The sequence below is a fragment of the Argiope bruennichi genome, chromosome X2 (assembly GCF_947563725.1).
Source record: "Argiope bruennichi chromosome X2, qqArgBrue1.1, whole genome shotgun sequence".
NCBI lineage: Eukaryota > Metazoa > Arthropoda > Arachnida > Araneae > Araneidae > Argiope > Argiope bruennichi.
This window is the reverse complement of record NC_079163.1, coordinates 11529154-11545682: the sequence shown is the minus strand read 5'-3', so window position 1 is coordinate 11545682 and position 16529 is coordinate 11529154. Positions and strand designations below refer to the sequence as shown.

The 16529-nt window shown below is 30.6% G+C and overlaps 2 protein-coding genes across 3 annotated transcripts in view; both read right to left on the bottom strand.

Annotated features, from left to right (window-relative positions):
• LOC129960695 (neuropeptide CCHamide-1 receptor-like) overlaps positions 1-16529 on the bottom strand; it is a 277351-nt gene that overhangs the window by 114421 nt on the left and 146401 nt on the right. For both annotated transcript variants that reach the window (XM_056074259.1, XM_056074260.1), the window contains 2 exons: positions 16051-16177; positions 13079-13122 (listed from right to left, as the gene is read on the bottom strand). The gene's annotated coding sequence lies outside the window, so the exon portion shown is untranslated. The remainder of the gene's footprint in view (positions 1-13078; positions 13123-16050; positions 16178-16529) is intronic.
• The window catches only part of LOC129960392 (uncharacterized), a 165238-nt gene that overhangs the window by 47417 nt on the left and 101292 nt on the right, over positions 1-16529 (bottom strand). The gene's annotated exons all lie outside the window — the stretch shown is intronic.

Here is a 16529-nt window from a genome sequence, read left to right as displayed (position 1 = left end):
AGGACTTTATTAGATTTTTCATGACAGATACGGTATTTTATAGAGATTTGCCAGTAAATTTTGAGAAGCTATCAAATCCAGGGAATTGACGTATTGCATCGAATTGTATATAAAAAATTTTATTGAAAAAATGCGCTATAATGCAGGATGGGGGAAAAAATTCGAAATTCTAAATCTCATCAAGCAATCATTTTTCAATGCACCTTAGCGTGCAAAACTTATGAATGGATGGTATGCAAAAGCCTTGAAACTTGGCAAAGTGATTTGTAGTATGTGTAAAACAAATCCTCGTTAGACAAAAATTTTGTGTGTATGCAATTTTTAATAATAAGCCATTAAAATTATGTGAAAACGATGCATCTAGTCATCGCTTTAGAAAGGAATTCATGGCTATTTGTAAAATAAACCTGATGGTTAGTACTAAAGATATTGGCTGCAAATTTATGTTTGTGTTTCAAATATAATCATAGACTGATTACTCCGACCAGCCCGAAGGCATACGGAAAAATTTGAATGACCAAACCGCTGCAACAGCAACACTGGTGGGTACTGTGGTTGAGTCCTAAGGGCCATCACCGGCCACGGTACAATCTTTCCATAAGTAAGTACATCCCGTCATCAATGGAAGGTAGCCAACCCCCACCTTTTCATATACCCACAAGCTGTCGAGAACAAACCACCCTGCCGGAAGCTTCTCATCCTCAATTACGAGGTGCCAAATGGGACTGTGTGTTTAAAATATAAAATCGATTAAAGTAAATCTTGCTAATTTTACATGAGAAAGAATATTTAGTTATGTGGAGATGAAAAAGACTGTTATGCGTACAGCACAAACAAATCTATGTTTTGCCAACATCGTTTTGCCAGCGGATGTATACTTCAGAAGCACTATTACAGGGATAAGAACATTTATAAATGAGCCATGTGTCCAAGCCATGAATTGGTATGGCGTGGTAAGCTCGCTGTTTATTATGTGATTGTGCCTTATTTTGTACTAGCCGCCTTTGGCGACTAGCCGGTTCGCCAATCTTAATGCACGTTAAAATTTTAATAATTAAATATTTTATGGAACTCCCATTTTAGTTACTTCTTCATTAAAATATTTTAAAACTTCAAATTTTAATAGTCATATAATTCACTCATAATATTATAAAGGCCTTCAGCCATAACGTAATATGTATCGCTCTAATTTTCTGTTAGGTCCCGTAAAATTTATGCTTTAAGTTAAAGTAGAAATGATTAAAGTGCAATTGATATAAGAACATTCCTTTAACTGAAACGAAGTATTTTTAAAAATATGAGTACAGAAAACAGAGTCGCTGAGTATTTAAACCTAATGGGCACTAAAGAATATTTTTCTTAATTTATATAATATTTCAAGAAGTTTTCAACAAAATTTTCTCAGATTCATCATGAACAGATAGATTAATTAACAATGTTTAGTTTTAAATGCATCAAACACTAAAAAAATAAACAGAATCGTTTGAAATAATCCGTCGAAAATATATTAAGCCTTCAAAACCAAGTCCGTATCCGTTGAAAATAGTTGTGAACTATCAGAACACAATGCGCATGCGTGAATTTTCAACGCCAATTATGGTAATGCAAATGTATGAATTTTCTACTCCAGTTGGGGTAACGCTATGCAGATTAGAAATTTTTAATTTCCTTTATTCTGTTTTATTTTTATTCAAAAGTACTTCAGAATGAATCTGAAAGATCAATTAATTAACAATGTCTAATTTTAAATGTATCAAACATTAAGAAAATAAACAGAATCATTTGAAATAAGTGGCCAAAAATTTGTTAAGCCTATCCTCTTTAGTGTGGGAAAAAAAACTGAAGCCTTACTCCTTTGGCGGTGGGGAAATGAAAAGATTTTTTGGTGGGAAAGTTAGTTTTTAATTAATAATTAAAATTCTAATTAAAATTAAAAAAAAGGACCCCAGGTGCACATTCCAGATCTCCAAGGTATGCATGTGCCAAATTTGGTAGCTGTAGGTCGAACGGTCTGGCCTGTAGAGCGCCAACACACACATACACACGCACACACACACATTGAGCTTTATATAAGTATAGATGAACGTTCAGAGAAGCGAACTTTTGTGGGCTATGGATACCTATTGAACTGTAAATAGATGCCTTGCTTTCAGTTTACATAGCGATTTTACCTCCTTGATTTTTAAGAACTTCAATTAATTATTTATAATAGTAAATGATAAGTTTACTATTTTTTGAATGGATCCTCCATTTTGTTTGATTTCATGGTATTAAAACCTTCTGATAGTTATTAATATTAGTCCTATGACCAAATTACAATAGTCGCATAAATGAAACAAATGACATGCTTACGAAATACCTACAGCTGATCATTATATTCTTTTCCAAACAAAAATATTTTGTTATCTGTTTATATCGAACAGAATTCGGAAGTTGCTTGAGGCAACCGTGGTTGTCTTATGCCACATTTTGGTCAGGAGTCTTCATGAAAATGGCCTATTCATCTATTGTCTCGAAAGATGTATGCTAATGAAGTCCTCCTATAGGCAGTGGCATTCACAATGGTATAAAGCAAAGGGATGGAGAAGAATAACAACGGTACTTCATTTTCTAAACCTATGAAGGTCATTTTGCCATGAAGAATTATTTTGGAAGCAGTGGGGAAACCGAGTTTATTTCAACAACATCCTGGCGATAGAGATCACTGAGGCAATCCTGGAGCTTTTGTATCGGGTGACTTTACGTTGAAAGGAAGAATTGGGCTCCAAATATCTAATGAGCGTATTAGAGAGCTTTGTTTCCAGTAAGCAATTCTTTTTCGTATTCATTTATCTTGAGGTAACATGCACGAAAATATTTTCAGTGATAATTACATTCTACATCTGATTTTTTTATTATTATGTAGTAGAGACCAGGGCAAATTGACGTGAGGAGCAAAATAAAGAATGACTTAGTTTGTGCTTATGTTTCTCCATTTCACCATCCTACAGATAGGGCAAACACTTTACACTGCTATACACTAAAAATTCACAAAGTGAAGGGTTCTTATATTTTTATACGAAGCTAAGCGATGAGCAAAATATTTCTTGTATAATTTACTCGTTGTTCATATTTTGGGATTACATTTTATTTGTAAAATCTAAGAAGAATCTCACATATAAATATCTCGCTAAATATCAAGCAAAACCAATGAACGGGTCCATTTAAATTGCTCTCAAAAGATACAAAATTGCTTCTGACGTCTACAACTGGAAATCCTTTTAAAGGCTTTGGCTACAGATAAAACAGCATCAAATTTATTTTATATTCAAATAAATGTATGTACGGTGTTACACGACTGTTTGCTTTTTTAAAATTTGATTCACAGAGTTTTTTTTTTTGGGGGGGGGGTGTATATTGAGATGCATGTAGGAGTTATGAAAGCACGGAAAATTTGTAAAAGCATTAAAACGTATAAAAAGTTGATGCTAATTAATAAATGCTTGAAACATTTAGAAAGACATTTATATAGTTATTCCAAAAAAAAACGAATTTTAAAAGTGTTTTTTTATTTTAAATTACAAATAGCTTTTCTTGAGTAATAGTTAAAAAGAAAGATGAGGTTAGTAAATATATCAGTATTGGATCTGCTATGAAGAGTTGCTTTAAAACTTTAGATAAACTCTAATTCTTTAGTCTTTAGATAACTATGTACAAAAGACAATTAAACCTAAATGAAGTTCAGATTATTGAACCAGATGTGTATTAAATTTTATTAAGAAACACAGACAAGTTTTAAAATTAAAATAAATAATTGCTATTGATGAAAAACTATGAATCATACGAAGATATTGAATTTAATTCCATGTAAAAATGGAGCAAGGATTTGAATATTTTCATATAGAGAATTTCAATCAAAAATCAGATTCTCTTTAATTGATGTTCCCGATTTGTTTCACTACAACAAAGGAGCAGTTATAAACCATTTGGACATATTTTCCTTCTCAATCTCTGCTTCCAGACATTCAATGTTATCAAAATCAAATTATGGTACATTGGTATATTTTGAATCGAAAGTCCATGCCATTTTATGGCTTTATTTTTATGAGAAAAATGGAAAGTCTGTTTCCTTTTGATTCCTTAGAAAAACCAGTTTATTGATGTTAACCCCATTTTGTCGGCCATTTTCGTCCCATGTTTCGTGAAGTTTGTACCACCTAACATTTTACAACATTCTTCAACAACTTTACTAAAGTTTTATGTCACTCAAAATATATATCTGCCAAGGAAAACCAAAAAGTTTTACTCTTCCACAAAAAAAAAAAAAAAAAAAAAAAAAAAAAAAAAAAAAAAATCTTTATTTTTTCAAAAAGAGCCTTTTTCCAGAATGAAACGAAATAGGTGTAATATCAATGAATGTGTGACAAAGAAATTGGTTTGTGCAGAAGATATTAGTGTATTTAGAGCTCTGGTTTTAATTTTTTTATTTAGAATAATTGACATAAATACCTATATATTCTCAATACAATGATAGTTGGGTAAAGCGAATTCTTCTATAAACCCAATTTTTTCGTTTATTTTTCTTCCGAAAATATATATATAATATGATGTATATATATATGTAAATATTTTTTTATAATATGATGTATTAAACCAAAAAATAAATAAATAAATATGTCCCCATTTTTTAAAAAACTTTAATGCTTTAACTTTCAATTATATGACTGAATTTTGAAGATTTATAGCATAAGTGTTACAGTCAAAACTATGTATATTGATTTTTTTATTGAAATTACTTAATTTACGAAGCTATTTTTAAAATCATTAAAAATGTTTCATTTAATTATTATCGCGTTAATTATTAAAAGTACAACACAGTAAAAATAAATACATACTGACAAATCCCATCACTCATTTTTTCACCCAGTCGAATTTTTATTGCACTGCCGTCAGTTCTGAATTAGACAATTCCTATTGCATTATCTTGGCAACATTCGTAAATTTTAAAATGAACTTAACGAAATTATCTTATTAATTTAACGAAACAATGTTTTTATAATACAAAAACTGAAAAATTTCGTTGATCGCATCAAGGTGTTTTTCCTACTGTATCTGTGGACACTATTCATTTTCAGCCCGTAATAATTCTCATAATGAATTTAAAATTTCATTATGCTGATTTCAATTAACTTCGTGAATTAAATATGTGTTTCGTGTCCTCTGAATGAGGACAAATAAACAGGCCGCAATCCAAATAAACATGTTGCAGTAGTGCAAACAATGCTCCTTTTGCACTGTTTGCACTCGCATTATCTGATGAGAATACTATTGCGTCGGAGCACGATGACATTCTAATACAAATTCTAAGTAATTGACATCGAAATTACTTTAAATCTTAATCTGAATTCTGACACTCAGTGCTGAACAAAATAATGCTTTTCCTCGTTCGCTGCATTTTTAGCACTAGAAATTGATGGAAGATTATTTATTAAATTAAATGCCAACGGGAAAGTTTCCCCTTCTTTTAATTTGCATACTAACACATTATTGAATATTTTGTGCTAAGTACTGTAAAATAATCAAGAAAATGGTGGATCACTTTTAGATATCTTCCTTTTAATCGACTGCGTATATAATTTTAAATAGATACATAATTGTAGTGTCAAAACCATTTACTGAATTTCATTTATTTAGTTTATTATATTTTTGAATTATTACTTTGATATATAACAGGCAATGAATCGTTTGACGAATTTGTCACTAAATTTTATTCGATAATAAAAGCATATAAAAAAGCATATTATTCCCCCCTCACTTCGAATAAAATTGTGGAGCTTAAGCAAGGCTGTGAGTGTCACAAGTACTCAAATTTTTATTTTCAGGCATGAGAGTTGTGTACTTCGTAATATAGTAAAACAAATTGATATGTATTAAACACATGCCATTGGTTGAGCAATAATTGCAAAAGATCTATCTTTGGAGTGAATTTAGCGTTTTTGCTGAATCTAGCTTGCGATCTTTGTCAATTTTTTTGACAATCAATCGCTGAAATGTGGTTAGCACAGAAATACCAGAAAATCGAATATCTATTATATGTATTTTTTCTAAACGACTGAAATCAAAATTTGACATAATCCTGCTACTATAATCATATATCAGATTTTAATTATTTAATTTTTTCTTATTTGAGTTATCGCGTTTTCATGTATGAGAGAGCACAGACAGATAGATGACAAATGATCCAAAATGTGACAGATTTGATCCAAAATTTGATACGGATCTAACTAATAGATATTGAACCTGTGTACAAAATTTTCTCTCTCTAGTTCTTCATATTTCGTAGTTATGGTTTCCATTCCAGCACTAACAGCCGGAAACACAAACTTCGAATGGATTTTGTTCAAAATTCGATAGAAATCTTAAAATTTGGTGCAAAGACCATATACCAGATTTAACCGACAAGCTCGAAGTATTTTTGAATTATAATATAGACAGATACGCATGAGTCTAAAAATGTGTTTTTTGAATTCAAAGATATATGATATGTGAAGATACGTTAAAGTTTCGAATTTGAATTTTTTCAGAATCCAAAACTTTTTCTTTGCCTTCTTCGTATAAGAGAAAGTAAAAGGCTTTTCAGATAATGAAAAAAGCAAAATATCCACAAAGAGAGCTTGTTTGTTTCATTTAAAATGCTGGAGGCAACCAAACGACAATATTTACATAATTTATGTAAACAACTTTAAGAAAATGGATTTTAGAGGCTTTCTTCAGCAATGTATATTTAAAATCATCAAAATCACTTGTTTATTGTTTAAATATGGACATTTTTAGCTTCATGAAACAAGTAAAATAACTAATGGAGGAAGGATTATATAGCTATAGATATTTGATTGTTTACTTTCAATTTAATCTTTTATAAAGATAGACAAAAAGCACTTTAGGATGTTGAGAAACTTTGACATATGAGTAACTCGCAAAGTATAATAGTCTCACAAATTTAAGAATCCCGCCTCTTTATTTTTCCTTCTTATTACTTCGCATTCCGAAAAATAAAAATGAACAGTACAAAACATTTTGAATTCTACCAGTAGTTAAAGAGAAGCAGAAATATTAAACACTCGACATTTCCTTCTAACATAAATCATTAAGAAATAGGTGATAGAAAATAATTTTATATTTTTTAACCATATCTATCCTTCATTAACCCTTTCGCCGCCCTCTCCTGTCCTCGAAAATTTCTGTTTTTCCTCTGTTCTTCGCCGCATTAGAACAAGCAAAAACAAAAACTCAAACAAGTAAATATATACAAAAAAATTTTAACGTTTAAAAGTGTTAAAATTTAAAAGAACGCTTAAAGCGCGCTACGGCCGCCCTGCAGAAGTTTCACCTGAACGCGCTAGACGCGTTACGGACGACGAAGAGGTTAACGCAGCCTCATATTAGAGAACACTCTCATGCAATGTACTGCACTCTACTGGAAGTCGGGTGTTGGATGGTAATACAGTTAACTGGTAGAATGAATTGTACAGTAAAAAAACGTAAATTAAATTTTTCCTTAAGTAATTAATAAAAATAATTCTATAATATTTTTTTAATGTAAAACGTTACAGATTTTGAATTAAACATACTATCGAAATAAGTAATTAAGTAATCAGAAAAAATTTGTCAGTTTGTGGGATTTAATATATTATTTGAATAAAATTTCCCTGAAAATTTCAGGAAAATTAAACGGATTTCTAATGATGAAAGCATTTTTCAAGTGAAGATCATTTGTATCCCGTAATGATGTTAAAAAGGGGGGGGGTTAATTGCTAAACCTATATGAGCAACAAAAATCACCGCAAACAAATCAAATTATATATCTTTTCCAACGCTTTCGAAAATGGCTTTCTATGAGAGAAACGAGCTCTTCTGCAAAAAAGAATAAGAAATTTGATTGATGATGTTATGTTGGTAAACTGGTAGCTCATGACTGTATGATGGAAAACAGGCAACATTAGCTAAAAATAAAATATTGAGTACGGAATAAAAATGTCTTTGCCTCTTAAAATTAAAGATAAATAAATTAAATTCTCACATTTCTAATTTTTTTTAAAATACCCCCCCCCCCCCAAAAAAACACGCTTTTTTTTTCTTTTACACTTTGTAGGGCATAGGAAATATGCCTCCAACCAAATTCATCAATACTAGTAAAAAATTGTCTTTTAAAGGCTTAAAAAGTTCCAATGAAATCCTAATTTTATTATAATTAATATATTCATTCGTATGGCTTCACCTTTACACAACCATGCATTTAACAGCACGTTGTCTTTCCTTGTACTGCGGTGTCATGTTCTTTTCCTCCTGCAAGATGCAAAATGCTGCATGTTTACACAACAGATATTAACTCCATTATATATCTGTCGAAAAGTCTATTAATACCTTCAAGCTTCACATTTATAACAGTATTTAATTACAAACATTCCATGACAGAAAACATTTTGAATCATAAAAAGGTAACAAAGTATGTAATCGAATTAACATATTAATAGAAGAAGAAATACGTTTGAAGATTCCGATGGGGAATATGAATAAAATTACTTTACTCTAGGAATTTTACTTTTTTCGAATGATTAGAATCTTGTGGTCGGTATCTCGTCAAAGTAGCATGAGCCATATGAACTATGAAAAAACAAAAATAAATTTCCCTTGCTAAAATAACTCCAAGAAAATAACCCAAATTTAAAATTTGAGTAATATCTAAAAAAAAAAAAAAAAAACTGAGAATTTTACATTTTTATTAATATATCAATTTACAAAACTTATATTTCAAGATTATGAGAAATGGTACGAAGAAAATCCATAGGTTCCATGTTTACATAATTTTTTATAAATGCTCCCAGGCGTCATTTTATATATATTTACTTTATCTTGAGTACGAATTGAGTAAACTTAATGCAAGGCTTGTTTTGCAAATTTCTATCATATAATCTTTCCGGAAATGGTTTTAAATTTGTAGACTGATGGATAAATGTAGTGGGCAGTTTTCTAGATCTTCCACTCAATGACTTGTCTTTAAAAGAACTTCGGTGACGCTTTCATGGACATTTCATATATACATGCTGCGAAACGTGATTTTGGTTGGTAATCATGTCTTATTTGTCCCATGTAAACATTTTCCAAGTAATCGATTGGTTTAGTTTAGTTATATTACGTCCCTTTTTAAAGCAACACTAGGACTATTTTGAGACAGATCCTAGTAATTTTGAACCACTGTCGGATGGCAAAGACAACACCTGAGCGAGAACCCCTCTCCAAACTTCTACACCACACCAGTGGGTGGACGTTTGGCCCCGACGGATTTAACTTGCACCAGACCAGCTTGCACGACGGTTCTTCGGTGGAATCCTCCTCCTGAAATCCCCCGGGTTTGAAGCCGAGACATTACCACCAGGCCAACGCGGCCAAATTAACCAATAAAGAGTTCTAACCGATAATTAACCAATAAACAATTCTAATTCGTCTGGGAAATTCTTCACTAATCCTTCCATAACATCAACTTCTTGCACAGCTATTCAATGCTAACAGCAATTTAAATGAACATGGAGACATTCGATACCAATATACTGTTCAGTCAAATCTGATTTTTTTTCATAAAGACTGTCCTAGACGAAACAAATAGATAAAAAAAAAATTGTTCTATTAAAAAACTTTTAACACTGCATTTTGAAGATCTTTCTGGTAATCACTTAACGCATTCATGGGATGCAAAGTTTCCTTCAACAGTAAAAGTTTCTAAAATACATTAATACATATTGCTTTAGTTTTGTTCGTGAACAATATATAGACTAATGGGATATAACACTTTTCTGTTAATCCATCTATTGAGAACATTTAAAAAAAATAGTTCAAGAGCAACTTTAAACAAACCATCAAAAATCAACGTTGATGCTGTTAAAATTTATTTTCAAATTTTCTTTAGCACCGAATAACAGTATCTGATCAAGATTTTTTCTCCAGAATCCACAGAATAAAGTTTTCTTTCTGCGTGGTATTTCGAATATAAACTGGGATTGAAATGGCGACAACACTTGCAGGATTTGAATATAGTAGGGGCGTTTTCCTTCGGATATGTTCTATTGAGGCAAAAGCTGGATGGATGCTTCCAAAGATATTCTATTCTTGTAAGCCTAAGATATTTTCCTAAGCCTCTTCACAATGCGTTGTGCTTTACGTTTTAATTCAGAAATAAATTTCAGTACCTAATTCTATCTGGATTTATCGCATGATTTTGCACCGCCAAGACCCGAAAAGTACCCAGTATTCTTAGACTCCTTTTATATGTTGGTACTATGTTCCTCCACGATGTACTTCCATACGTGTTTTCTCTTATTTTACGATATCGCTGTCCATCAGCAACAGATCTTCACAAGTTTTGCGACGCTATTTTATCTATTCTGCTGTTTCTATTTATCTATTCTAAGTTTCGCTAGTATTATATATCATTCCAAAGATAATTATTTCAATTATTTTATAATATCTATTGTGGGCTATTTTTTAGGCTACTCATCTATCTATAAACTTGTCGACTACTTCCGAAACCAGCGGGAGTGGTCCAGTGGGAATTTCCTCATTCGTACGTGACAGCAGTGCCAATATTTCTCTTATCGGCAACTTTTAGTACTAATTTTTTTTCCTGCAAAATTCATCTTTTAATGCCTTTCACAATATGTATATGAAATGTGGTTTCATTTCGTTCATTCGTTTTATTTGTAGAAACTGCCAAACAGGGAAAGTTATTTTATAGCACCCTGTACATGTTAGCTTATTTTATTTCCTTCGCACATTGTTTGAAATTTTCTTCCCTCGATATTTTAGGAAGAGCAAATACTTTTTAATCATTGGCTCATAGATTATAATATACTGCTAGCGTTCAGTTGTTTCTTCTACCCGAATTTTCATCTTAAATTACAGGGAAAACTGTAATCTCTTTTTCTGTTATCTCAAAACTTTATTTAATCGTTTCTTTCATTACTTCACGTTTTGGTCTTTGCGTTTGACTTGCAGGGCAGGAGATCATTTGCTTCGTATTTATTTAAAACTTTTTTGTGCTCATTTTTCCCTTCCCAACATGCGAAGCATAACAAAGAATTATCGTCAAAAACAAAATAATCTCGAGACTTTAACGAATCTTCAAATTTTCCTCCATGAATATCTCAAGCCCACTTTTGTAACTCTATTTCCTTGTTAATATGCAAACACGATAAGTCAAAAACCGGTGAAATGTGTATGTAAGCTTTTACACCTAAAATGCAAATATGTTTCAAATTTTAATAAAATCCCTTAAAAGGAGCAAGGAACTGGATAAATGCGATTTTTTACTTAAAAGTTGTAAAAATAAATTAATTAATAACGCCATCAACAAATAGAATATCTATGCCGGCGTCCTGGGATGCCAGGGGTAGCGCGTCTTCCCCGTGATCTGGGCGTCCCGGGTTCGAGTCCCGGTTTGGGCATGGTTGTTCTTCCGTTGTTCTATCTGTGAGATGCGTGAATGTGCCCTCCTGTAAAAAGGGGTTGTGCAAGCGAATGAGTGATGCGTGAGTAGCAAAGTCGTACTCTTGGCCCTAGTTGGCGCTGCTGTAAAAAAAATAAGAGACGTCCCCCTCAGGCTTAAATCGCTGTCTTCGTAACAGCGGGCTTGTCAGTGGCAAGTGCCATAAGGAACAAACAAATAAACAAACAAGAATATCTATCTAGCAGTGTAAAAGACACTTTGAACAAGAGGAAGTAGTCTCCCCAAAACTTTCTCGCATACTCTCTAATAAATTTACCATGCCAGAGAACGCCTTGCATGGCGTTCACGTACAATAGTTACGAAATATTAACTTTTGGTGTAAATTTAACATTTTGAATCTATCCTGTCATCCTGGGAGAGTTGTTTGATAATCAATCCCTGGCAATCGTTAATAATATCCAAAAATCGAATTTGTGTTTTATATACGTTTTTCTCAACCGATTGGGAAAAAATTTAACACAAAACTACAACTGTAGTGACAAAATCCCATACCAAATTCGATACATTTAAATCATTGCATTTTTGAATTTACTTGTTTCTGAAAGAACAGAACCAATAGACGATCAATTCTTGGTTGGATTTGGCTCACAATTTAACAAGTGTCTACAATATAGATATTAAATCTGTGCACCGAATTTTATCTATCGAGCTCTCTTTTTGTAATTATCGTGTTAACTTATATTCGAACAGTCGGATAGACGGACTTTCTCTGAACAGATTTTACTCAAAATTTGATAGAAATCTGCAAATTTGTAGATTTCTATATCAATTTCAAACGTCTAGCTCAAAGTGTTTTTGAGTTATCTTTGTCACAGACAGACAGACAGACAGAGAGAAATTTTCTTAAAATGTGTTTTTCGAAATCGGGGAGGTCTAAAACGTAGAGATTCGTCAAAATCTCGGATTCGAATTTTTCGACGATTGCTATACTTTCTCTATACTACATATACTAGAAAATAAAAATCAGGACATTATAGAAAATCGCTTAATCCGCCTTACTAGAGGTATACGCTTTCTAGATGTTAAACTAAATATGTAAAACTTAATCGACGCCCTGAAGCAATAATTTATTTCATGTAATCTTGAAATGTAATTTTTTTTATCCTGATATATTAATAAAAGTATAGGTATTTTCTAAATGTTGGTATATTATTTAAAAAAATTCTATATAATTGTGTACTGTACTATGAATGTGAGTTATTTTGTCGGAGTTATTTTAGCATGAACTTTTTTGTTTGGGATGTTTATTCCAGTCTCTTATGGCTAGGATTATTTTGACAAATCATGCCTGTTGTGGTACAGCAAATGAAAAAATAGTAATTGTCTAGCAAAACTACTGATTTATCATATATTGTTTTAATTCCTTACGATGACAATTATATAATATAATTATATAATTTTGGGAATGAAGGAATAAAAATGAATCTCAATGTAAGCTAAACTTTTCAAATTATCATTCATTTAAATTATGATTTTTAAATTATTATTTTGTAGCACAATTATATCATATTATATATATTCAAAGTCAAGTGAACTCACTTTTTTCTTCCAGCGTCTTCTGTCTTTCAGCAACGCAGATATTTCTGGAAAAATTAACAACGAATTTTAATTCATATACAAAGTTCATAAGGAACTACACATTCTTGATATATACATTACAGGCACTTATGGGAAGATAACAGTTGTTAACATAAATGTAGTGATAAATAAAAATATATGTTATGAGCAGTTGTTTTTAACAAAAATGGGCCTAAAAACTAATAAAATATGTTATTCATACCATATACAAAGACTAAATGGAATATTCAATGACAAAAGAGCGCTTGGAAGTAATTATTAAATATCTTAGAACTAACATTAAATTGGAACTGAGAATCATTGTATGTTAGTTTGATATCTAGTTTGTTTATAATGGTAGTTTAATGCAAACGACCAAATTGAAGTATTAATAAGGCTTGAAGAAATCTAAGTTTATTAAGTTGCTTAATGTAAATTAAGAAAAGTTTTGCGAAACATGAAAGTATGTTTCATTAGATATTTAAATATTTCACTCAAAAACTGCATAGAGCAATAATGTTTGGCTTATTGAAATTCATTCAAAGAAAAAGAAAATATTATATTTTGATTGTTTTATAGGCGCCACTATGCTATAAAATAATAAAAGAGTATTTTTCATTTTGTTCTAACTGATTCTGGCCTCGAATGTTGAAAAATTTCCATGCATGGTAATTATGCACTTATGATGTTAAGATAGTACATCTCAAATCCTTAAATATAATTTCAAGCATTCCATTTTAATAAATATTTAGCATAAAAACTAAGTCATGAAAAATATGCAAGATGGTAATTGGAATAAGACAAGAAAATGTAAAAAGATTTAATGCTTTCCTCAGAACTTGAAATTTCAATATGCATGCCAGGCCACTCACAGTTGTCTGAGCTTTCTCTGAATAATGGCACATTGATTGCTACTCAGTATTTGCATCTTCAGTTAGAGTAAGTAAGGGTATTAGTCTTACTGACATAGCAATTTCATTTGGAATGCTTAGGGGGAAGGTTTCATAATAATGTGGTATGTTTCGAAATAGGCAATTTAAATTGCGAAACTTCTCTTAAGACATGGTTTGTGTGCACTAGCTATAAATTGCGAATATAATGATTTACCTTGACTCAAATTCTGCTTCAGTTTGAATTAGAAAAAGAAAAGAGTGTGACTATCGAGTGAATTTATTAAATATACAATTTACATTTGAAGTTGAAATGATTCAGTTCATATTTGGATGATTTCTTTGAATTCACATTACTATTTTCGATAGCAAAGAGCTTTAGGATGACATAAAAACATGCACAATAGACAAATTTTCTTAAATATGCAAAATGTGTGAATACTTCCAGGAATAAAATGTAATATTTTTTTAAAATTTCATTATCAAATTTATTTCGGACTTTGTTCTACAGGCAATTTATTAGAAATAAATTGCTATACATTTTAATATTATCGAAGTAATTATGAATATACATTATATTAATTAAATATATAAGTTAATATTTTCGGAGATTATTATCAAATAATTAGCGTGTATTCATAATTCCTATGAATTTACAAAATATAAAAATTGAGAATTTTTTTTTATAATAGCTACTTTTTGTATATGTCTGTATTTCTCATACCTCAAAAATGATTTAAGTCAATAAAATACTCACAAAAAATCGTTCTGATTACTAAATTCTTAAAATCGTAATTTCATTAAAATTAAGATTAAATATTAACATATGCATCATAAATCAGCTTTGACCACAAAAAAAGGAAAGAAATGTCTGCAATGAATTTCCTGTATTTCAACAATTTAAATTGTTTAATATTAAAAGAAACTTTAACGTTTATTTAAAGGAAAAAAATGTAAGGAGAAAAAATATATCAGAGATGTTTATTGTTCCTAAATTAATCTCTCAGTTACTTTGAGATTTTGTTAGGCAATATCAAAAAAATATACTCTACATTTCCCTATTTCTTTATTATTTTCAATTCCCACGATTATTCCCAGCTTCTGATAATTACAGCGTGTATTTAGTATTAAAATTTTCTTGTAAACTAAAATTGTTTGGAATTTGTTTTTTGAAGTTATTTTCTTTAAAACTGATTCGTTATATTAAAGTTCCATCGTCTTAAGAGACATCATTATAAACAACAAATCTGATGGTAAATTTACACAGTTTGTTTGTTCAAAAGTTGAACCTAATTCCCAGCAGTATAAATATGTAAAGAACGAAACTATAATTCTTTCTGTTTTGACGCATTCTGTGTAGGCGTCCGCTATAAAAGTAAAATAAAGTGCACTTTCTTTGATTTATTCTACAAATATAATTGAAAATAAACTGTTCATTTTCAAATGTTTTATTGTAATTAAAAATATTTAAACACATAAATTTTTATTGAATTTTAATTATTATATGATATACTGGTTTGATGTATATACTGAACAAAATTATCCATTAGGCATCAATGTCTAACAATTAAAAAAACTAGTTTGAAAACAGGAATTAGTTAATTTAAATTCACACAAGAGATCGAATGAAAAATGCTTTTATTTATTTTCCAAAAACTTATACGAGTATATTTTGAAACATTTTAATGCAAATACAAAACATGAAACATACAGAGTATTTGCATAACTGATTCGGTATTATGCCTAAACATGCCCTGATTGATATTAAAATGGCTTACATTATCCATCAAGCATTAGAAGGTTTTAAAATATATGTCACCATAAAATAAATAATTTGCACCAGCACAAAAGTTGGAAAAATGTTTTAAATTGCATTCCAAATGCTTATATGAGAAAGTTTTAAAAGATTAAAAAAAAAAGGGATATTAAATACATAAAGTAGTTGTAAAATTGGGACAGATATTTAAACTGGATCAATTATTTGTATGAAAATTAAAAACCGTTCATTCGATTATCATATATTAAAACAAAAATTCAAAAGAAAAATGTATTCTAAGTACTTACATGTGTACATCAGTTGTTCAATGGTACCTCTGATCACTCAGCCATGTCTTGACAACAAAGAGAAGGTCCCGTTTGTAGATAATGAAGCAGTTTCCCTCTGATAAACAAAATGCGTTGTCTCGGAGATCTGCAAAGAGAAATACGCTCTAAAAATGATGAAGAAAAAAATACCCTTCTTACTAGAAAGCGTAAGTATGTGTGTCGTTGGCAACTTCAGAAGATCTAGAAGAATGTGAGTATCCCACCGACAACCTACATTTCAAGTCTCTTAGCTAAAATAGAGGGCACCGTAATGAATTTGAAGCACTTTTTGTTTAACTGATTCTGGAATATTTCCCTCCTTGTATGCAAGTTTTTAGCTATACAAAAGCAAATGCCTTCAAGAGAAATCGAAATAAGATATTGAAAATGATTTTGAACGTGTCATTTAATTTAAACGAAAAGAATATTTCAGAGATATAATAATTCAGAATTTCGGT